This window comes from Phodopus roborovskii, unplaced genomic scaffold (genome assembly GCF_943737965.1).
Source record: "Phodopus roborovskii unplaced genomic scaffold, PHOROB, whole genome shotgun sequence".
NCBI classification, from domain to species: Eukaryota; Metazoa; Chordata; class Mammalia; order Rodentia; family Cricetidae; genus Phodopus; species Phodopus roborovskii.
In genome coordinates, this window is record NW_026126482.1 from 18,104,535 (window position 1) to 18,129,871 (window position 25,337).

Below are 25,337 nucleotides of genomic sequence, written 5' to 3' on the forward strand. Positions count from 1 at the left end.
ATGCTGCCAGTGCACAGCTTACCCCAGCATAGAGAGGTTAGGCTCAGCCACCAGACCCATTGTGAGTCATTAAAGAGACAAATAACAGGAAAACTGAGAAGAAATGTAACCAGTCCATCGGGAAGAAGCACAAATAAAGGGGTCTCGTTCCTCCTCCCCCGAGCTTCATCTTCAGATTATAGACCCAAACTTTAGGTTAAACAGAGAAAGCATTGGGACAAAGAGCCAAAGGTGGTCAGGGTGGAGCCTTGTCTCAACCCTTGTTCTCTAAGGTGGTCCCCAAAGTCCTCACCGCTTGAAGGGACAGGCTGGCTCTGCAGAGATGAATTTTTATGCCTCAGTTTGCAGCCTAGCCACAGGGAGGGAGGCCCAGGGCTGAGATACCATGTAGCTCTACCCTGCAATGCTCCGCTCTTCCTGGAATCTTATATGACTGCAGCTTTAGGACAATAGCTTGTCTTGGTGCTTCAGCGTTGAAGGAGAAGGATAAAGGTTAAGTAGACACTTCCTGGGGGATTAACAAGTCTATGGGGAATCAAGCACCAAAGGAGACAGACACAAATGAAGACAGCTGTGTCAGACTTTCATTGCACCCTTTGGCCCAAGCAAAGGGTCTATGCTTTTTAACAAAAGCACCATCTATGAGCCTTTTATAGGAACATCACCCTCTCCCTCATCCCTTCCACCAGAAACCAACAGAAAAGACCTCTACTAGCCAATTCTGGCTAAACAAGAATACTCAACCAAAAGGGTACCTGCTGGGGGGAGGCAGAGACAAAGATGACTGTCTGCCACCAGTCCCTCTTACTGTAGGCACACCAAGTCAGGAGGCTGAGGTCTCATCTAATGCACGCCCTGCCAGGGAGGCTTATCTCGTTCTCTCTCTCTCTCTCTCTCTCTCTCTCTCTCTCTCTCTCTCTCTCTCTCTCTCTCTCATGATCTGTTTGGAATGCAAAGGAGCAGTTATTTCCCACTAGAAGGTAAATTGCCTCACAGCATCCATTTTTCTTCCTCTTTGAGAACATTCCCAACACTGAACACACACACTGATTTTTCTTACTTGTAATTTGATCTGGATGGTTTCTTGACCTGCATCCAAATCGAGCCGTGGGTAATTATTACTGTCACTGTTGTTATTAACACTGATATTTATCATAATCTCACAAATGCCGGGGACAGCCCTTAATCTTGCTGTTTTATTTGGTTGAAAGGAAAATGTGAGGCGCTGGCCCTCCCTCCCCGTTTAGCCTCTTGTATTCACTTTTACCAAACTCCTACTATGGGGATAATTAGCCCAATTTCCAGGGATCCCGAGTCAGCTATAACTCTGAATTGCATTCACAGGATTGCGCCAAGGCCAGCAGGTGGAAGTCACAGAAGTTAGATTAATCTCACTGACGTGAGGACATATGCAATTGTTAAGGCTTGTAACCAGACGCCTCGTTCGGCGATGAGCTCCTGATATCTAGAAATACTCAAGTAGAGACAGAAGAGCATCTCTCATGTAGGAAGCTGTAGAATTGAAGAGAAATTCCCCTCCACCCTTGAGGAATTTCTGGTCTCAAGAGACAAGAAGGAAACTGGGGAAAGTCACACGTTTAGTACAAGCGTGGAGGCAGTCACGGAGCATTTACTAACTGTGACCAGAAAACGACAAACTCCTTTTGGGTAGTGAATGGGGTGAGCGAGAGAATGCAGAAAGTTTGTAGAAAGATAGGAAATGGCTTTCAAGGAAACTTGGTGGTTTGGAGAGTGTTCTGTGGCCTGTGGCAGTCTGTCTGGTCTGTAGAATAGACGATGGTTTGGAAGATTCTCTATGGACCAACCAATGGCGTGTGATGAGAAGTCCATCCAGGTGTGTTTACCAATTGCAGCCTGTCTTCCTGAGGTGTGAGATTAGTTTTCTCCGGCTAGTGGAAATTCCTGTGTTATGACATGGGTGGGACCTTGGCAGAAAGCCAGCCCCACATCGTGTGAAGGACAAATACACCATGGGACAGAACTTACATGGAAAGTTTTGTTGGTAGAAGGGCAGGGAGAGAGGGGAGAGAGGAGAGAAAGAGAGACAAAGTCCTGCCTGCCTCTTCAGGGGAACATAGGGAAAAGAGAGAGGGAGTAGGCAGAGCTTGTCTCTTAAAGGGGTGCAGAGCCAGGGCACTGTGCACAGCCATGTGCACAGAGGTGAAGAACTCAGTTGGTCCCCCAAGGGGCGAGGGCAAGGTGTGCCTGGATGCTAACAACACAGGAAGCTTGAAGAGACCCTTGCAGAAAATCTCTTCTAGAGAAGGGGAGGAAACAAAGGAAGGGACCTAAATTCTGAGCCTAACTTAAGGCCTTTTAGATTAAGTTGTCCAGCATACCCAGAAGACCACATTTGGGGACATCTCTCACTGAGTCCCACTCTCTCTAAAAAAAAAAAAAAAAAAAAAAAAAGAATGAGTCAGGACTGCATTCACAAAATGTCAGAATCACCTAGAAGACATTCTTAGATTTGGGGATTCCATCCCCAGTGATGGCATTCAGAAAGACTGAGGCAAGGCCCAGGAACCCGCATTTCTATCTAGCAATTGCTTGGTGTTACTGGCCCAGAGACAGACCCTGACAATGACCCAACTAAGAGTCAGATTAGATTGTTAAACCTTGCTGCTGGTCTAAGGTTTTATGGTGCCCCAGGGGACAGATTACTTAAGAAGTGAGTAGAGCTGGCTGTGGTGGCTCACTCTGGTAGGATTCACTGAAGGAGGCAATGGCAGGAGAATAAAGAGTTCGAGGCCAGCCTGGGCTACATAGAGAAAAAAAGAAGAAGCTGGTTCTGGGTAAAGAACTAGGTGTGACAGCCCTCTTAGGAGGGCAATGCACATTTTGAACCAGAGCATGGACTTAATCCTGGCCTTTTAACCTTGTTCTGTCTTCATAGATCACCTGGTTTATCCAGCCCATTTTTCAAGGTCTGTTTTCTTCCTTCCACTCCATCTCAGTTTGTGGAAGTTTTCCATTGCTCACTGAGTTCAGATGGAAAAGTCCAGAGTGGGAAAGCTAAAGTTGGGATGGTCATTCTTCCCATAATGGTTTTGCACTTTCAGACTCAGATGCCTTAAAACAAATAATACAGAAGAAAAAGAAAGAAAGAAAGAAAGAAAGAAAGAAAGGAAGGAAGGAAGGAAGGAAAGGAAAGGAAAGGAAAGGAAAGGAAAGGAAAGGAAAGGAAAGGAAAGGAAAGGAAAGGAAAGGAAAGGAAAGGAAAGGAAAGGAAAGGAAAAGAATGGTTTCCTGGTGTGAGATGAGGACAGTCACAGTCACTCCACCTTACCTGATGATCTGTACTCAACTCTACTCAGGGGTTGGGAAGTCACCCGACCAAGTGGAAATGGGTCCCACAGGCAGCTGTAGCGGGGAATAAAGAGAGGAGCAGCCTGGCAAAGCCTCGTAGAGCATCACTTTGTGTGAGAGCACTGTGCTTGCACATCAGTCCCACACACATTCTTGTGTTTCGCTTCACCGAGCAAGACAGAGCAGGCACTGTTCGAAGAAGGAATGTGACACCAGGGGAGCTTCTGAGTTACTTGAAGGTCACAACAAATGTTTTAGAAGGAAGACTCAGGTTGTCTCCGCTCTAAAACTAAAGCTTTCTTGGACTAGGGGAGTGGGGGAAAGCAGAAGTGGGGGAGGGGGACTCGGGGGCGCTGGGGTGGCCCTCCTGGGCCTGCCGGGGACTTTGTTATTCCCATCACCTCCTCCTCTGACTCCACCATGCCTGCTGCAATGTAACAGCCTCCAAGGAGCCCTCTCTCCCTATCCATACCCTCCTTGCCTCTCTCTCCCACCTGAAACCCAGGAAACAGACCAGTGGTCCAAAAGAGTGAGGAGATGGACAGCATGCTAAGAAGAGCCTCTCGGCAGAGGTGTGGGGATGAAGTGACCATACCCAGAAGAACAGAGCCCTCTCCTAGGAATACATATTTTAAGACCGAATACCTCCTGAGGTAAAAATGAAACTTGGAAGAAAGAGGAAGATCCTGATTTGTCGAGGGGTGAATGTTACCAAAAAGCAAAGGTAACATTTCAAAGCTATTTTTTTTCCACTCTGCATTTTCATTTGGCTTCATAGCTATTACAAGAAGCTCAAAGGAAAAGCAACAGGTAAAATTTTGGAAAGAGGCGTCTTGTCTTTGAGACAGTAGCAACGGTGGGGCAGTAGAAATGGGTGTAGGGAAGCCGTAACTTCAGTGAGAGACCCTGTCTCAAAAATTAGAGAGCAATAGAGGAAAATGCTAAAGGTTTACCTGTGACCTCCACAGACACACATTATTGAGTGCACACTTATGTACATGCATGCATACAGGAGTGGTTATTAGCATCTCTTCACAAGGAGATATGCATCCCCAGCTGATCATAAGCCGTAAGTGTTGGTCAGAGCCATGTTACTACCTCAGCAGAGCAATCCCCATATTCCATGCTCTCCCCACCTCAGCTAAAAGGAGCCCTTCTCCCAGGAGTTGAGCAGTCTGAGCCAGAGAAGCCTCCAACAGACCATAGGAAGAGCAGACTGACTCCCGGGACTCCTGCGGACATCATTCCATAACCTTGCATGAATCCTGTCACCTTCTGATGTTCTCTGCAGTGAGGACATTCCCATAGCCTCACAAACAGCCCGGATCACCCGAGGACACTTCTTGCAAAGATACAGCTGGCCTCCATCTCTTCGTCACCTGATACCTGATTCCGTGTCCCTTTCAGGAGTGCTGACCATCTTTCCTAAAGTAATAAATTCCCTGTAACTGAGCTTGTGAGGAGGGTAAACAGAATCCTTCTAATCTGCAAAACAATGCCTTGATCCTTTGTCCCCTTTCAGAAAGGGAGAAAGCAACTAATATCCCAACAAGTCTTTGTTGAGCCTGAAACTACTAAAAAGAAACAAATGCTTTGGAAAAAAAATATAAAATTGTAAAGTGAAGCTGCCACACATACAAACATCCATCTGCAAGCAGAAAACGTGTCCCCAGTGCGACATTCGGGGAAAGAGCATCACAACACAAGACTGGCTCAGATCACCTGCCCGTGACATAAATACAGGTCTATGGAAAAGCACACCAAGTCTCCTGTAAGTCACCTCTAATCCCTTCCTAGGTTGTTATTGATAGGGTCTCCAAACCCCAGTCCTACCCTACATACAATGGGCAACATATCAACAGAATATAGATGCTGTCTTCCTTCTCACAGAAATGACAGTCTAATGTTCCTAGAGGCAACAATTGGAGAACAACACAAAATTTATTATAATTAGAAAATACAAGACAAACAGTTGCTGGTGTGTCTGTCATTAAGGACTTACTAAGTGTCAAGTCCTTGACTAAACTTTTCAGACAAGTTGCCACATTAAATCACTGGGAACACGAACAAGAACTTTTCCTAGTGTATGAATGAGGTCTGAGGTGGTTCAAGGCCTGTGGGACTTCGGGAAATGGAAATGTGAGACCGTCCCCAAAGAGAGTAGGTGGCTTCATTCAAGGATGGTGGCATTAGATGCAAGAGCAGTAAAAGCAAGCAAGCAATAATAAATAAATAAATAAATAAATAAATAAATAAATAAATAAATAAAGTGCCTTGCCCGAGGGTTGAGCAAAGCCTGACCTGAACTGATGCCAGCCACAGAGAAGACACAGGTAGTTGACTCTGACCATGGCCATGTGCCCTTGGCAATTTGAGTTGTGTTCCCAGATCTGCCTGACCAAGGCCTGGAATTTTTCTCAGTGTCACAGCAATCTCTTGGCTGTGAAAGGTGGCAATTAAATGAGATATTGTCCAAATTTGTCTTAGGAACAGGGGTTGGAGGAGGACACCGTGTTATAGCACGTGATAGAACCTGGGCTGTTCTGGGAGTTTATCTCCTTTACAGGATGTTCTTTGATTGGATGCATTTGTGCACTTAGAGCATCAGACTCTACACCCAATGCCCAAGTGAGATGGACATATTGTTCCTGGCCTGTGTTCTGCCCCTCCATGTATTTCTATTTGAGGTCTTAAGCTATCATGAAGTCACCCAGATCTTGAGGATATAAGTAGAGTGTTTCATCTCAAACATATGGAACTAGCTTCTGACAGCCTGGCCCTTCTCAGGTTGCTAAGGAGACCGTCGAAACAGGGAGATACTAGGAATGGAAGAAACAATAATCTTGTGGGTAGTAAGAAAGATGTAAACCCAAGACCAGGTCCATTTTCTGTATTGCATACTGGTGCATTCGTGTAGTGGGACAAACCAAATGTGTTGAGGGGAATGCTCTGGGAACTCTCTGTTGGATTTCTGAGTCAAATTCCTGTGGGGGCCCATAAAGATAGCTACACTCCATCTTGGCACAAGGACAGAGAGTTCAAAGCTGTCAGCAAGTCATAAGACCTAAAGGTCAAAGTTGTGGCTACAGAAGGAAGTTTTGGCTGTCTTAGTCTAAACAACAACAAACCTGAATCTGAGGTGTGGCTAATCCTGACCTCAAGGCTAGGGAACAAGAAGTTGGAGCTAAGGTGTCCTTACTGAAACCTTAGAATTAGTAAGGAAGAAAAGTCTGTTTGTTCTGTATATATGATACTGTGTTTCTCTTTTTGGATAGGGTATATAAGAGTGGTGAAAAATAAACTCGTGGCATTTCAGTATTGACTGATCTGCCCTTCTGACCTTTATTCTGTCTCTCTGTCTTCTTTATTGTCTATAACTAGCCTTTCCCTCATCCACACTCCCCCACTCAGGTAACGACTTGGGGCCACTCAGCTGGCTCCAACTGCAGCCCCACAAAGACCACTCCCAACAAATCCCAAACCTAAGGATATCCTCAGTTTACCTCTAATGTCATAGTCTACATATATGTCCCATTCTGGTCCCCTGCATAATCTATGAACTTGGCATTGTGGCCCTCACCTACTGATGAGGTGACAAGAAACTGCAATTTGTTCAAAGTGTAGTCGACAGGGATGCTGGAGCCAGGATTCAAACCAGAATCTACCTGAATCCCAGCCCTTGATAGTTCTGCCATCTCTGATGGCAGTGAGACTATCAAGTCACTTTGCTTCTGCCTGTGTGTCCAGGGCACTTCCAGCCTGAAAAGACTCTGCTTTGGACCAATCACTCATCCACACAAGGAGGTGCACAAGTTATGTAAAGTTCATGATGGTTCCTAGGGATTTCTTCAAGCTAGGTGACCCTGTCACTAGCAACAACAATGACCCCATACTTAAAGGATTTAAGCAAGGATGAGAAAGCAACTATTTGGAATCTACAGCTATTATTCTTAGGCTCATGTTTCGTAGAGTGAGAGCTACATGTCTTAAGTGTACAAGTCAACATGTCTGGACCAAATGCCACCCATATAACCACTGTAACCAGTATACAAAAAATACTGCCATTGTTCCAGAAGTTTCCTTTTCTCTTTCTACTCAATTCTTACCCCATGGATACCCACCATTCTAGAAATTTTACAGTTAGAATGGGAGACTGTACTCCAGTGTTTCACTTCTGGGCTTAGCTTTATCTTTCCCCCCCCCCCACTGTCACAGAGTCACAGGTAACACCCATAACATTCTTTTTGTAGCTGAGTGTTAACCCAATGCATGGCTTCATCACATCTTCTGCCCTCCTCCTGTTGACGAATATGCGGGGACTCTGATTTTTAGTTATTACTAATTAAGGCAGGATATTTTTCTATGTCTTCTTATGGTCATACACTACCCTTTCTCCTCTCTAGCAGTGGGATGCTGAGTCATTGAGAAGGGGTACAGGTAACCGAATCGCTTAAACTCATTCAGAGTTCTCTGAGATGATTTTCAGAAGGTCCTCATTGCTTCACATTATCCACATTTGATGTTGGTTTTTCATTCTAGTTGTGCTGGTGAATGGTATCTCACCATCATTTTAGTTTGCATTTCCCTAATAGCTAATGACATGACACATCTTTTCACAGTCTTAACAGAAGAGTCAAGGTTTACTACAGCCTTTATTGTTCCTACAGTTAGGAAATGTTCTTATTTTAGAAGGGCATTTGCATATTAAGTAGAAAAAGACCTTGAAGCCAGACTTGAGTACAGATTCTCATGATCTCATATGACCTTTGCTCTAGAGGCCATCCTTCTGTCCCCTTCCATGTTCTGGTAAGATGACCTTCCTCTTCTCTCTCCCATGCAGAGTTGATTCCTCTTGAAAAGACAGATAACCTAAACTGAGCCAAGTAGATAGCTCCCTGGGAAGTTTGGGAGAAAAGAGAGGGATGGTTGGAGGAAGGAGGAAGAAGGATGGGAGGAGGAGGGAGAGAAACCAGAAAGGGTGTTCCGGGTGCTGAATCAGTCATTGACAGTGAGCACTGCGGGCACCGGTACTTCCAACAGATGAGCTGCTAAATCTGAAAGGATCCAGTGTGCATGACTGAGAATTATCAAACAGGCAGATCAGGGTATAAATGCAAGCTTGACCAGGGGCAGTGAATGTTACTTCCCTTGCCTCTGACAGATGTGGTTCAGTGAAGACTGAGTCAGCATTTAATCAGGGTCTTCCTGATTCCAACGACCATGTGTCACTTTCTGGCTCTAAGCAATGAAAATCCCCAGAAGAGTCTCAGTCTCTCACTTCCCCTGCTGGGGCAAATTCATAAGCTTCACATTGAGGTAACAGATCCTACAGTCTCAAAGCAGCTGGGTCTCTGAGTCACAACACAGAGAACAGCCGCCCTGGAGAACCCCACAGGCCTGCAGGCTAGGAGAAATGGCATTTGCTCTCTTCTTTATTTTTTGTATGTGATTTTTTTTTTATCTAAATTAGAAACAAGCTTGTTTTACATGTCAATTCCAGTTTCCTCACCTTCCCCTCCTCCCCTGCCCACCTCACCCCCATCCCATCCCCTTTCTGCTCCCCAGGGAGGGTGAGGCCTTCCATGGGGATCTTCAAAGTCTGTCATATCATTTGGAGCAGGACCTAGGCCCTCCCCCATGTGTCTAGGCTGAGGTAGTATCTCTCTGTGTAGAATGGGCTCCCAAAGTCCATTCTTACACTAGGGATAAATACTGATCCATTTTTAGAGGCCCCATAGACTGCCCAGTCCTCCTAACTAACACCCATGTTCAGGGGGTCTGGGTTGGTCCTATGCTGGGTTGCCAGCTATCATATCAGACTGGGGTCTTGTTCAGATCAGCTGTTTCTGTGGGTTTCTCCAGCCTGGTCTTGACTCCTTTGCTCATCATTCCTCCCTCTCTGCAAATGGATTCCAGGAGTTCAGCTTAGTGTTTAGCTTTTGCTTCCATCAGCTACTGGGTGAAGGCTCTAAGATGGCATATAAGGTAGTTATCAATCTCATTATTGAGGAAGGGCATTTATGGTATCCTCTCTACTATTGCTTAGATTGTTAGTTAGGGTCATCCTTGTAGATCTCTGGACATTTCCCTAGCACCAGATTTCTCTTTAAACCTATAATGGCTCCCTCTATTATGGTATCTCTTTTCTTGCTCTCCTCTAGTCTTCCCCTGACTCAATCTTCCTGTTCTCTCTTTCTCCTAGCTCCCTCTCTCCTCTCCCCGTGCTCCCAGTTTGCTCAGGAGATCTCATCCCTTTGCCCTTCTCAGGGGAACCATGTATGTTTCTCTTAGGGCTCTCCTTGTTTCTTAGCTTTTCTGGCGGTGTGGATTGTAGGCTGGTGATCCTTTGCTCTATGTCTAAAATCCATATATGAGCGAGTACATACCGTGTTTGTCTTTTTGTGAGTAGGTCACCTCACTCAGGATGATTTCTTCTAGTTCCATCCATTTGCCTGTGAATTTCAAGATTCCATAATTATTTTTTCCACTGAGTAGTACTCTATTGTGTAAATGTACCACATTTTCTCCAGCCATTCTTCAGTTGAGGGGCATTTAGGTTGCTTCCAGGTTCTGACTATTATAAGCAATGCTGCTATAAACATAATTGAACAGATGTTCTTGTTGTGCCTAAGAGTGGAATTGCTGGATCTTGTGTTGGATCTATTCTCATTTTCCTGAGGAACTGCTATACTGATCTCCAAAGTGGCTGTACAAGTTTGCACTCTTACCTACAATGGAGGAGTGTACCCCTTTCTCCACATCCTCTCCAGCATAAGCTGTCTTTGGTGGTTTTTTTTTTTTTTTTTTTTTAGCCATTCTGACAAAAGTAAGATGGTATCTCAGAGTTGGTTTGATTTGCATTTCCCTGATGGCTACGGATGTTGAGCACTTTCTTAAGTGTCATTCAGCCATTTTAGATTCCTCTATTGAGAATTCTTAATTTAGTTCTGTACCCCACTTTTTAACTGGATTATTTGATGTTTTGGTAACTAGCTTCTAGAGTACTTTGTATGTTTGGGAAATCAGCTCTCTGTCAGATGTGGGGTTGGTAAATATCTTTTCCCATTCTGTGGGCTGCCATTTTGTCTTGTTCACTGTGTCCTTTGCCTTATAGAAGCTTGATATTCATTGTCTTATGCCATGGAGATCTTGAAATCATTATAACATAACTTAATTTGTTCTTGTTAATAGTCTCTCCGAGCCTTAGCTCCCTCTTGAATAAAACAGGGATATGTTTGCTGTTCACACATGAAGTCACGTCTTTGATGTGTTTCCCATGACACCTACACAGAGAGAGTCTGAAGAAGCAGAATTTCTTCTTCTTAAGCATCTGTGGTCTCTGGCCTGATTTGTTCCAGTACAGTCTGGGTCTACCAGACACTTTCTGCAGTAGGATCCAGTCAGTGCATGCCCAATGCCATGGGACACGTTCACATTCTCTCAGGGGTTTATAACAATGTCCAGAGGGAGGTGTGGCCTAGTATAGCTTGTCCTTTGTCAGGGGAGGTATGAAGGACGGAGGGTGATGCCAGACTAGAGACTGACTTGCATTGCTGCTGGAATTGCTGCATTGCTGCAGATCTCATTGTGCTCAAGGGGAGCAAGGGTCAACATCCAGGCTCTGTGGGATGCTCTCCTCCTCAGAGGAGGAGTCACAGAAGGACAGTGACTCACAAGCCAGTACTGGGGAGAAAGGAGTTGGCTTTGCCAGCTGCTACTGAAAAAGCAAGGAAAATCTATGCCCCTGCAATATGCTGGAGGCACCAAGGGCAGCCTTGGATACCCTTCCCATACCCAATGTATGCCTGTCTTGCCAAACTGGACTCCATTATATCTTCCCCAGCCCGTGTGTGTGTGTGTGTGTGTGTGTGTGTGTGTGTGTGTGTGTGTGTGTGTGTGTAGAAAGTCATATTTGGGCTCAATACAAAGTATTCATTGTCATTCTTTTCTTCAGTTCTGTTTGGCTTTTACCCCGCTTACTGTTTATTGTTGGAAGTGTTCCCACTATGGCCAACACCTCGATCTCCAAATTAGTACATTTACTCAGCCCAAAAAGAAAAAAAAAAAAAAAAAATGACACAGTCATGAGAAAAGGATTTGAAGCTTGAGTTCAGTGTGGTTTATAAGCTGAAAATGCTTCTGGTACTCTATAATCATCAACTGAGCCAGGCAGAGAGCAATTTTTGATAAGAGTTCTTCACACTGACAGAGGGAAGTTTCAGCATTCCCTGATATCTGAGACCTTGCACTGGTTGATGAACCTGCAGAAAACACAGGCCTTCCCTGGCAGAAAGGGGGGTCTCTGCCTTGAAGAGTCCAGGAAGCCCTTACAGGCTTGCTTTAAGCTGGTTTGGTCTGTGACTTAGGACAGGTAGAAGTGAGCGTGAAGGGACCGGACCCTTACCCTGCTCCCTACTTTAGCAGCCATGGCAGGGTGCAGGAAAGGCCCCTGACCAACAAATGCTTGCCTGACCTTGCCCGATCTCCTAATCACTAGGAAGTCAGACATCCTCCACGTTGCAAGGAACCAATCAGAAGTTAGCTGACAGACTCTGGGCATGCTTTACATGTAACAGTGGCATGCAGAGCATAGCAACCGCCCTGGGAGGTTAACAACCAGCCGACCAATCAACACAGGACAGGTCGCCCAAGCCTGGAAGTGCACCAATCCTGAGACTGTTGAGTTTCCCTAGACACTCCCCTTGCATACCCCAATAAATTCCCCACCTCGAAGCTCCACCTGGTCCTTCCCTTTCTATCCACCTTGGTGAACAAAGGGCCCTAATTAAAACAGTTAACTTAATAATAAAAGACTTTTTGCTTTTGCATTGGAATGGGTCTCTTGGTGATTTAGGGGTTCAGAATTTGGGCACAACGGAACTAAGCGAATAAGAAATAACTCATCTACCTTCTTATCCACTTGTCTCCAAGCTACAGTCTGCTGAATGGCCATTTTCATTTTTACCTTCATGCCTGTGAGCATTTTGGTGGGTGGGGGAAAAGCAGATTTTCTGGAAATTATTTTTGTCTAGTGGAGATCCCTAACATCCGAATCTAGGGCCAGAGATAAATATATGTATGAAGGGACACTCGCCACTCAAGCATGTGGCTCCATCAGGCCTTGCCCTTCTCCCCATTTCTCCTGTCTTGCTAAAGACCATTAGAATATATTCCTAAAGCTAGCCACTGTAGCGACACATTGTTTATGATTTAGTAAAGCTTGACTGAGGATTCAGAAAGCAAAGTCAGCCACAAGCTATAGAAGCCAGGCACACACCTGTAATCTGACAGAATTAGGAAATAGATGGATCTCTGTGAGTCCAAGGCCACCCAGATCTACACATGAGTGACTCAGTCTAAAAGGGAATTATAGTCCATACCTTTAATCCCAGCATTAGGGAAGTATATAAGACAGAAGCAAAGTCTCAGAGGAGGATTCGTTCTCCAGCCACACTGAGGAGAGGCAGCAGTTTGAGGCTTGGTGAAGAGCTCGTGTGTGGATCAGCCCTTTCAGCCTGAGCCAGAGGTGAGAGCTAGTAGCCGAATGCTTTGCTTTTCTGATCTTCAGCTTGAAGTTTGAAGCCCAGTATGTGCTGGGTCTTTTATTAATTCATGTTACAAGCCACCAAGATCTATTCCCTTATTCATACACTTCCTCCTTCTGAGGCTGACTGTCAAGGTCCAATAATCAAAAGACGTCTTTAGTTCACCTAATTAACATGTCCAATTAAAATTAAACACCTCATCCTAACATGGGGGTTCCCCCTTTACCTTTATAAGCCACCATCTGCCTACATGTCTGTCTAGAGGCAGCCCTTCGCTGCCCCTTTCCATGGTCTCCTTCCCCTTCTCCCTTGTCCCCTATCTCCTTTTTGCCACAGCATCCTAGCCCATTCTAACACAGACCTCTCCTCTCTTCTCCTCTTAAAAATTACACCTGCAAAGGTCATCTGCTGATGTTTTCTGCTAAGAGGCCACTTTACTTTTCTTCCCCACTTAATGAAGGATCTCTCTGTGAAAACAGGTATTTGGGTGTGGTTAGTGAGGGATTGAGCCCCCACTGTGCAGGAGTCCCCTTCAATGTGTGTTATACATAAGCTTCCTTAAAAGAGACTCTATATATCTTTAAGATTGAACTAAACCAAAGTGCAAAACGAATATAAGTGTTTATTTGTGGTTGAGAAGGCTTGAGACCCTGTTTCCTTCCTCGAATGCAGGTAAGGAGCTTCCCCCTCCTTTCCTGGGGGGCCACTTCATCTGTGAGCGTGACATTTGTTTAAGTTAAGGGCAGCTCCTGGAACAGTGAGTGGCTGCTTCTTTCCTTCCTAGCACATTGGTGTTCTACACGTACACTGTGGCTATTCAGGGTTTATTTGGTTATTTATTTTCGTTCCCCTCTCAAGGGGGATTTTAATGGCCTTGACGCTCAGTTGCTCAGTTATTGGGGGTTGTTTGGTTTGGTTTGGTTTTTGCTGGCCTCTGAGTTGGCTTTGGAGCAGAGAGGAATGGGTAGCAGCAAGGTAGGGGACGCATTACAGAGAGAACACTCGGGAAAAGAAGGGGATGGACTCGGTAGGTTGTCAGGACTTGTTGGTACACTAGATAAGGAATCCCAAGAGTACAGAAATTGAGGGTTACTGCAGGAAACTAAGTACAATGGGTTCCCATCTTGGAAAAGACAAGCCCAAACAACTACTGCCAAGAGACAGGAGCACAGAGAAAGCCTTATTACATGCAGAGGTGAGGGGCACAGAAATTACTCCCAAAGCAGTGCCTTCCTTATGGAAAGGAAGCATGTTTTTATTGGAGGACTCCACACACACACACACACACACACACACACACACACACACACACACAGAGAGAGAGAGAGAGAGAGAGAGAGAGAGAGAGCACTGTATGGGGTGGTCCACTGTGAGCATGTCAGATGTAATTTAAGAAAGATGAACGGTAAAGTTAGGGATATGCTTAGTTCAAACTCATGGAGAATGTGTTCATACAGTCAGGTGATGGGCAGAAACACTTCCAGGCCTGTTCAGCTTTGGCCACAAAATTTTGATTAAGAAACAAAGAAGGAAGGAAGGAAGGAAGGAAGGAAGGAAGGAAGGAAGGAAGGAAGGAAGGATTATAAAGGTGTTTTCATGAGTTACCTCTAAAAGTGCCTACCCCACTTTAGTGGCTAACCATTGCTCAGGGTAGCACTCACACAACTGAAATGTAGTCTAATTTATACACATATCAACTTTCTAAGATCCTCATTTAAAAAGTGGGAATTGATTTTTTGTAGTTTGAGGCTGACCTCAAAACTTGATATGTAAGCAGGAATGACCTTCAATTCCTATCCTTTTTTCTGCTTACATGATATGAGTCCAAACTAGCAGCATTTGAAGCTACTTTATATTTTGTTCATATTCATCCTTATCTATGCTCAGATGGGTCTTCTATTTACAGCATTCTACAGTGAGGACCAGCCACATCCTAAGTGGACAGTCCCCACCTGTGCTCACATCATCCAAATGATCAGCACAGGCCGAAAGGATTGGGGGGATGGAGAGGGAGGGAGGAACCAGAAGGGGGCTGTTTTGTGAGCTTCTGGCATGCTGGGTCATGGTGGGATGATTTGAAGAACGTTAGAGATAAAAACTGGGGGAGAGAGAGCATTGATTTGTCAAGACAGGCTTGAGGTAAGAAGCTGGCCTTGAGGTACTGTGTGAATGCTCAGTCTTGGCTCCCTGTCCCACATGGAAGAAGGGGAGCCTGTGTGCAGCAAGCAGCTGCCCTCTGAAACCGGAAGGAAGCCTACCCTTTCTCTCCCCGCCATCTGTGTGTCCCCAGGTTATCATGCAGCATACACTGAGGTTTCAGGTTCTCTGTGCAGGAACCATCTGACACTAGCCATTGATTCCCAACCTCTCGTGGTCAATGAGGACCCTCTACATTCCTTTTTAGCCACCTCTCCCATGCCTTACTTTTCCTTCAAAGTCTCTCTCTCTCTCTCTCTCTCTCTCTCTCTCTCTCTCTCTCTCTCTCTCTCTCTGTGTGTGTGTGTGTGTGTGTGTGTGTGTGTGTGTGATACCACATGTGTGGAGGTCAGAAAACAACTTTGAAGAGTTGGTTCTCTGTGAGTTCTGGGGATCAGGTCATCAGCTTTACACAGCCAGGCCCTTCTAGCTGATTGTGTTTATCCACTGAGCCATCTCACCAGCCCCATGGTGGTTCGTTCTACCTTGAAAATATTTATTTACTTATTTGCAAACCACATACATACACAGTCTACAACAGCTCCCCAATACATCTTTCAAAATAGAAAGATTTTTATTTTTTGTCATAAAAGCTGAGCACACTAATATATGTATATACATGAATATATATATGTGTATACATATATGTTTGCACACATGCACTCAAGTGCACACACATATGCATAGAATGCAGAAGGGCACTGAAAAGATTTTAATCATCTCTAAATCTGGTATACATCTACTTTCGTTAAAAATCAAAGAGCATTCACATTTTATTTTCATAATAATTGAGTCTCTAGCCTATCATAAGATAGTAAAAAAAATAATATATTTCTCTATTTTCTTACAGAGATAAGTTAGAATATTCTTGAAAGAAATGCCAGGTGAGATATTAAAAATCCAGTCTTGGGAAAGTAAGTTTGTAACTTCAGAGGTAGCAGAAACAATCATCAGGGAACAGCTCTCAGCTGGAACAAGTTTCTCCACCACATTATCATTTTTATTGCAGATGGAGATTCTGCACTGGATTAAGTACAGCATTGATTCCACAGCATCTTTACGCTAAGTACTCTTGCAAAAGGAAAGCTTTCTTGCCAGTTGGCAGTGGGGCACTCGAGCAAGTTGAGGACTGATTATTTTAAATGCGCCCTTGGTTTACAGCCAATGAATACAGAAAAATCAGCTGGGGCAGCCATGTTTTGAGGGGCCTATGGCCTAGAGGGCACACAGCCTTGAACATGTGGGCTGTGTGGTACCTGCCTCTGGTGCAGTGATGAATGTGGTGTGGTGGGAGATTGATTCATTGTGCAAGATCCTAGCAGATCTCAAGCTGGGTCTAGAAAGGATCTGTGCAATCATGCTATCCAGAATCCTGGGAAGCAGACTTCAAGTAATACAGAGGTGATCCCAGGTGATCCCAAAGGGCAGGGATTCCAAAAACACCTACTGCCTTCAAGATACTCTGCTATGCAGGATTTAGGGCTACAGAAGTGTGAACAGTGAGAACGTTCCATGCACAGACCGTCAGATGAAGGGTGGCCACGGTGCCAGCATTGCCCCAGTGTGGCTCAGCCTTTAACATGGCTTCTTTTCACTTCTCAAGTTTTATTTCAAGCACCTTACATATGAAAGCTCATTTTATCCTGGACTGCTAGGGATACTGGGATGCGGCAATGGCAGCACAGAGCACGTGACTCGAGGCCGTCCAGGTACTGGGTGGTAGAGTTAAAATTTGACACTGTGTTTGATCATCTGTGATCATCATGACTTGTCAGCAAGCACTGCTGTGACTATGAGCAGACTACATTCTAAGCATTGCACCAGCCATCTCAACATCCCCTGCACACAGGCCGTGCGGCTGATACCATCGTTAGGAGGCAGAGAGAAGTAAACTGAGCATTGAACAGTTTCCTTAAGAAGTGGAGCTGTTACCAGCAGGTTGAAACAGTTCTTCCTGGAGGAAGGAAGACAGCTCACCAGACTCCTAAGGAAGTTCATGTGAGCAGGAAACAATCACTACGGAAGGAGACTCCTGGGCAATGCGGCTTTCACCAAGTTGTACTAGAAGCTGCAAGGTTGCAATTTTCAGGGAATTATCACACATGCTGGGGTTGGCTTTTTGGTACTCCAGCCCCTGCTTATAAATTACCCATCACCCAGACTTCCATGATTCCAGGAAACTCACTGTTTCACCAAGCTAGACTTGGAGGGGATTGCTTTTTATGGTCTGTCATTGGTCCTCTCTCTGGGGCAAGCAGACATTTGTTGACATCTCTCCACAGAAGCCATGCACCTGTGGAAGTGGTAGGCCCAAGGGACAGTGACCCTGAAAGAGTCAGAAGGGTTCCAAGAGCCATCTAAGCAGCAGCAGGAAGAAAGGAAAGAACCAGCCGCTACGGTAGCCCAGAAGAGGTTCCATTTGACAAAGGCAAACAGCTCCAGCAACAGCTGCCTATTGGAGCAGTTTTTGGGTGCAGCCCGACATCACCAGAAAGAAGGAGATCACAGCAGCAGCCATGGACGCAACAGTGATCTGAATGTCACTTTGACAGTGAGAAAACAGTTTCAAATGCCAGGGTACAAAACTGTCTTATAGCGACCTTCTGATGACCCATGTTCCTGCTGCCTTACCGTCACGTGGCAGGAAGAGAGACAACTTACGGACATGGTTGGGGACTCTTTCGGTATGTTTGTATCCCCCTTCCCTCCAGATTTAGCAGCTGTGTCCTGGTTGACACTGTGCCTCGTTTGTTTATACACAACCAGTCCAGCAGAAACCTCCCGGACTGCTCCCTTCAGCCCATCTAAATTCCTGCACACAGCATTTCTCTGTGGTTACCCCTGCTCCAGCCTCCAAGAGTCAGCCTGTGGCAGCCACAGGGGGACTGGTCTCTGCCTCAGCGACGCCAGGCTCCAACAGCAGAGGAGACTTTACTCCTGCAGAAGGACTGACCTCTTGCTTAGTTCCTTGTCCTCTGAGAGCCACTACTCTAGACACCGTTTGGAGCTGGAACACTAAGGGCTGTGACACCCCTACGATTTGTTAGCAAGGTCGTTGGGTTCAGAAGTGAGCATGATTAATCTTGGTTGGTCTTGGGGAAAGTCAAGAGTCTTGTGGAGACTAAAGGAAAGCTTTACATGCCAATGAGGTACCTGGTGGGCACTGTGGTTGCTGTGTTCCATGGGAAGAAAGAGCTGAGCGCTGTTGAGAGCGCGCGCGGGGGTGGGAGTGGGGCGGGGGGGGGGACCACGGGGGTGGGGGGGAGGGGACAGAACTCAAGGAAAGAGCTCACAGGTGTGTGCCTCTCACTCCTTGCCTGCTCTTTCACATATATAATGAAGGTTCCAGAATCTCAGAAAGTCCATAGCAGCCCCAGAACCTCCTCCTCCCAGAACCAGGTTCTCCTTGGTGTGTGATGGATTTGGGCTTCATTTTGTCAGAGAAACCCTGTATCAGTTACTTTTCTATTGCTGTGATAAAATAGCACAACCCAAAGCAACTCAATGAAGAAAGAGTTTATTTTAACAATGGCTTCCAAGGGAGCATCCACAGTGGCGGGGAAAGCATGACGTGGTGGCAGGAACAGGAAGCTGGCTGGTCACATTCCACTTGTATACAAGAAATAGAGACGAAGAACAGGAAGTAGGTGGGGCTATAAACCCTCAAAGCCCGCCCCGAGTGACATACTCCCTTCAGCAAGATTGTACCTTCTAAAGGTTCAATAACCTCCCCTAAAATCACCACCAACGGTGGACCATGTATTCAAATGCAAGAACTGCCGGGGGCACATTTCTCCTTCTAAACACTTCAGATAGTCTTCCAAGCACAGAAGGACGATGGGGCCAGGGGAGTCATTATCCAGAATCCACCACCACTGAGATGTTATTCTCAGAGACCACATTAAAATAATGCAGCTGCTTAGAGTACAAAGAATGGGCCAAGCTGTCATCTATCTATCTATCTATCTATCTATCTATCTATCTATCTATCACACACATCTTCAGTATGGTAGAATGCATTTCTCACTTATGTTCATCTGGTAGTCTGCTACTGACCTATGTATCCAGCCCAATCTTAACTGTCTAGTATAGTCCAGTAATCATAAACATGTTGATATTGTTCTAAACAATCTCAAGAACTTTCTAGTTTTCCCAAATAGCAACTCTACCCAGTGAATAACTCCTTCTCTCCCTCCTTGCAGCCACTGCCCAGCAACCCCTATTCTTTCTGCCTCTTGCCTCTGTCTGTTCTAGAAATGCCCTATCAGCAGAGTCACGCGGTGCTTGTGTGCTGGTGACTGGCTATTTTCTAAGTGTGCTGTCTGGATTCTCCCATGGGTCCTCCTGACAGGGCGCCTCTCCTCCCAGTGGAAGCATGTCACCTCTTTTACTTTGGAGCACGTCTCCCAGCTTACAAAGACGTTCTTACCCATTTCTCCTTTCACACTTCCTTCTCCCCGCAATGGAGTCCAGGCCTGGTTATTGCCATCTGCAGCTGAAGAAACAAACCTGCTGGCTCAGGACCACCCAGAAAGCTCAGGCTGGGGACCAGCACACAGCCTTTGGTCTCCCTGGCCAGTTGTACTGTCTAGAGCACAGCTGCGTTTGGCCAGTCCTCAAAGAGTCCTGAGAATACTCCCATGGCACAGACATGGGACCCCAGTGGGGGTCATGAGGTTCCTTGAGAACAGATTCACTATAGAAATGGAGGAAAGGCTGGGGATGGCAGAGAACTTTAGGGCCAGTCCGTCTTTGGTTTATGCTGGCTTGTCACCCCTAATCATCAGGCTGCTTACAGCCCCTCTTGGTCAAGGCATATAAGCTGGGGATCTGACAGACCAGTCCGGGGACAGTGGGCATGCAGCAGGACTGGGCAGCTGTAACAAGAAAACCCTCTAGGTTATTAGCCAGTCAGGACAGATAGGCAGCGGAGCTGGGTCCAGAACATACATACTAGACCATACTGCCCTCCCCATGCTGTCAAGGGCAGTGAGGAGTTTAAGTGAACCAGGTGGGGTCCATCACTCACTCAGTGGATTTCTACTGGGGTCCTTGGCTGGATTGTAGGATCGCGTTTGAAACTGCCATCGGTCTTTTTGTTTACACACCCATGGAGGCTTGCAGACTCCTAAGGAAGAATGCAGCCTCTGTGCTTGTGGGTACCCAGACACCCCTCCTGGAGACTAGCTGCTCTTGGGATGTTGCTGGCAATTAAACCCACTAGCAGCTACACTCCTGAAATAGTTGAGTGACCACAATGGGTGCTGAAATAGCACTGTCTGGCACCTGGGCTGGCACCCGGGGACGGGGGAGGCAGAACAGCAGCCTGGCTTTGCCACCTTTGGGTGTCTGTTGAGAATGTGAGACACATCTGACCAGACCCAATCCTTCCATTTGGAGACTGTTCCGGAGACTGTTGCCATTTGTCCTGGTTAGTGGGGGGTTTGTCATAGACTCTGGCTGAAGGGGAGCTTTGAGTTTTCATTTACAGAGGCCAGGTTTTCAAGAAAAGTGGATCGTCATACAATAGCTGCCGACTGTAAATGGCAAGGCATGTGATCCGGTCTGTCCTGTAAAAGACAGAAGGTGTTTTTATTTCCTTAGAGCATCATCATGAGCAACGAACAATTGCTAAAACATGTGATGCTGGTCTTGGATGGAAGTTCTGTGTCTTGATTTTTGTTGTATATTAATTTTCCTAATTTGAAGATGATTACGATTCAATAAACTAATGGAATAGAGTGTCCTGAAAGGCCGTTTAGCCAGTTCTTCCTCGGCCACATAATTCCCCTTTGTAAACTAGCTGATGCGCTTTTCCCTGCTTTCTGTCAAAAACCCCTGACAAATGGGAACTGGTGATCACATACTATTTATGAGTTTACTGTTGGAAAAAGAGTCTATCGTCATGCCCCCCACCCACGGGGTCTCACTGTACAGCCCCAGCTGGCCTGGGAATTACTGTGTAGACGGAGCTGGCCTGCAGCTCACGGAGATCTGCCTGCCTCTGCCTCACACAAAAACCTCTCTTAATTCTACTTCCAGATGTGGATCATAGGCCCCATCCTGATTATTTCCAGGTGATCTGCACATTCACCCACCCCCAGCCCCAGTTTCATTTCACAGATAAGCCCACAACCTACCTGGGACTTTTTGAAGAGCATCTGTGGAATATTCCTTCCATTGCGAGACCTCCCAAGAGAACTATGATGGCGGTTCTGGTGGATTCAAGTCCAAGCCTCAAAGGGCCCTTACACTCCTTGTAGATTAGAGCCTCCAGAGAGTTTCTTCTGTCTCCAACTAAGTTCTTACCTTGTCCTCTCTCTAAAGGAAGCAGGAAGACAGAGAAGGGGGAAAAATGGGGAGGGAACAACTCAGATGGGAAACAGGTCACACACTGGAGAGAGCGTGAAGGGAACAGTGATGGAATTTGATAAAGACACCCTATTTAGGGATGATAACCTATTTAGATCACCTTCAATTTTATATATATATATATATATATATATATCACCTTCAATTATATATATTTACATATATACATATGTATATATGTCACCTTTAATTATATATATATATATATCACCTTCAGTTTTATATATAGATCATTTTCAATTATATATATAATTGATTGATCTACATATATTTAGATCCTTCAATTATACATATATACATATAACTGAAGGTGATCTAAATGAAATTGCCAAATTATGGAGAAACTAGAATAGAACCTCAATTAGATATTTCTCATCACCAAATGAAGCTTCCGTACCAGAAATGGAATACATTTGAGTTGTTGGCCAAAGGGGTCCCATGGGAACCCCCAAACAAACCAGGCTGTTGCAAAGGCTATAGGTTGCTCTCCACAAACTGACACTAAGGCCCTGTTGCTGAACAGCACCTATGCAATTAGCTGAACATGGAGAAGTTGAACTGGTGTTTACTTGGAGCCTTTATCGGTAACAGCTAGTGTTCCTTGTACCAGAAGGTACTCTGTATGCTACCAAAGGAGAAATGTAAACACCAACCCAGCTACCATCCCTTTGATCTACAATGGTGTCCTGTGTATAAGATGAGTTAGCGCAATGGCAACTCATTGTTGTGGGAGAAACCAACCGTTTTCTGATTGGATTTAAGGCCCGCTCCATGCGATGGAACCCATACCCAACACTGCTTGGTTGGCGAAGAATCTGAGATTCCAGGGACCTAGTGGAAATGCCACTGCCTACAAAAAGAACACGGCAATAAAATGACTCCTAATGGCATTCTTCTGTTCTCATAGGTCAGTGTCTTCCTCCGCCATCATCATCGGAGACGCTTCCTTCTGCAGCAGATGGGAACAAATACAGAGACTCACAGCCAGACAATATGCAGAGAGTGAGATCTTTGGAATAGTCATTTCCTAAATAGGATATCTTTATCAAATTCCTCCCCTTGGGGCTCAGGGAACCCCTCCCCTCCCACACACACACAGAAAAGGAGGCAGCAGAAGTGTGAGAGCCAGAGGGGATGGAGGCCACACAGGATACAAGTCCTTCTGAACATAGCAGGAAAGAGCATGTCTGAACACACAGAGACTGGGGCAGCAGCACAGGGCCTTCAGGGATCTGCAGCAGACTGAGTCCTAGAGCTCAAAACTGAAATGGACATCTGCCCCCGTCCCTAGCAAAGGCGCTATTCACACACACACACACACACACACACACACACACACACACACTTCTACTATATTAGGTTTCCATGGACCCCATCAAATGGCCTTTAATTTTAGCTGTCCCTCCTCATATTCCCTTCCTCATATCCATATCCCTCTTCCCCTCCCTGTTTGATGCTCCCTCCAGGTCCTCCCCAACCCTTCCCCCACACACACTGGCCATCCATAACGATCTAGCCTATTTCCCCTTCCCCCAGCCTCTTATTCTTACCCAATCTCTCTGGTTCTACAGATTGTAGCTTGCTCATCATGTTTTTTTAACCCCTGACTGCTTTTTTTGGTATCTCCAATAAAGACTGTTTCAGTGTCCCACCCCAACTCACTCACCTATCTACACCACTGTGTTAGCATGTCTGTGATACCCACCATCCCCAAGGTACAGTGATAGCTGACCTGATTTCCTTCTCCATCCACCCACCCATCTCCTATCCTATTTAGAAATGGACAGTAGGACAGCCTCTGGATGTATTTCAGGAATTATCAGCCTACAGGTGCTCGGGGAGAATGAAGCACTGTAGCTGGTAAAGAGTTATCTGTAATGTTCTACAGTCACGTTCTACAGTGTAGCTTATGTGACTTTTCTACAGGTCACGGCTCGGAATCTGAAATGCTACCTGTCTTAGTTAGTTAGGGTTTCTATTGCTGTGAAGAGACACCATGATGGTGGCAACTCATAAAGGAAAACATTTAATTGGGTGACTTACAGCTTCAGAGATTTCTTTTTAGTATATTATCATCATGGTGGGACATGGTGGCATGAAGGCAGACATGATGCTGGAGGAGCGGAAAGTGAAGGAGCTACATCTTGACCCAAAAGCAACAGGAAGTAAACAGTCTCACTGGGTGTAGCTTAAGCATATGAGACCTCAAAGCCCACCCCCACAGTGGCATACTTCCTCCAACAAGGCCACACCTCCTAATAGTGCTGCTCCCTTTGAAGGTCATTTTCTTTCAAACCACCACACTACCCAAGGTCTTATATACTTAAACATTTGGTCCCAGGCTGGTGGTGCAGGTTTTGGAGATGGTGGAAACTTCAATACATAAAGATTAACTGAAAGACACAAGACATTTGGGGCTATGCCTTTGAAAATGGTACCGGCTTCTGTCTCCAGCCTTATCTCTCTCTCTCTCTCTCTCTCTCTCTCTCTCTCTCTCTCTCTCTCTCTCTCTCTCTGCCTCCTGATCCACCAAATTAGGAACAAGCTCAGGCTTCTGCCTCTGTGGTCACAGACACTCATACCATGATGGACTGCAGCCCCTAAAACCATGAGCCAATATAAACTTCACCTCCTTTAAGTTGCTTCTCCTGGGTATTTGATCAGAGCAACATATAGGTTGCTACATATACTCATTTGTTTAAAAGTATCACACAGTTCCCTATTGCTCAGGGTGAGCCATCCCTGCAAGTTCCTGCCCTCATCTCAGCATGCATCCCATCCTCCCCATCACAGCCTCCACCCTCTACCCCAACTGCTGCTTCTTTCTCCCTTTCATTCCTTCTGAGTGGATTGACAGTGCCCTCACTTGCCTCTGCACACCTGTCCATGCCAGCTGCTTCCATCAGTCAGTTCTTCCAATACGCTTTTCTAACCAAATGGGCTAAGCACCTCCGGCAACCTGGCCCTCTGTTCTCACCCATTATAGTACACTGTCTTCCCTCATCAAATGCCTTGCTCTTGCCAAGTTCCTGCTTATATCTTCCATTCTGAAATCCAGGACAGAGTCTCCTCTGTGGCGACAGCCCCAACACCTGCTCAGGCACTCTGCTCATTGAATGGATGGCTGAATCCTTGACATTGATGTTCTCTCAGTTAACTGAGGACACTGAGGTCTGAAAACATTCAGTGATCTGTTCAAAGCCACAGCATTGCTCAGTGACAAAGGCCAGCTTGAAGAATCCAAGTTTTCAGGGTGTCTGATAGCCGTGTCTTTTCCCTGGGCTGTTGATGAAGGTTGACTTTGGATCTGATGCTTTGGCTTGACACACCAAGGAGACCAGCTGCCCCTGCACTGTCACCCCCTCCTCCCCAGGAAGCACAGGAGATGGTCTCATGACTCTCAAGTGTTCTCCCTTCTGCAGACGTTGGCAACAAGTCAAGATGCAAGAACTGGTGTGGGACGTGGGAAGAGAGGTAGAGAAGGCAAGTCTTTAAGCCCAGTGGATTGCTGGGCAGACGAGAAAAGAGGAGAGAAAGATACATGCACATAGCATATACACACGCCTGTGTGCATGTGCAGGAACTCACACACACACACACACACTACACACACACTACACACACACACACACACACACACACACCACAAGCAGGGGGCATTCCTGCCTCCCAGCCTCTCACCCTGACCAATAGGCTAGGTTCCCAGTGCACTTTTCACAGCACCCTTAACAGCAGACAACCCTAACTGTTAACAGTGGGCATGCATGTTAGGATTGAAGCCCAGGCTTAGGAGACAGCCAAGAAAACCCCAAGGAAGAAAGGGATAGTCACCTGATTTTAGTCAGTGTTTAATATTCCCCTCTTACCCATGTGTAATGATTCATCTTCACCGTC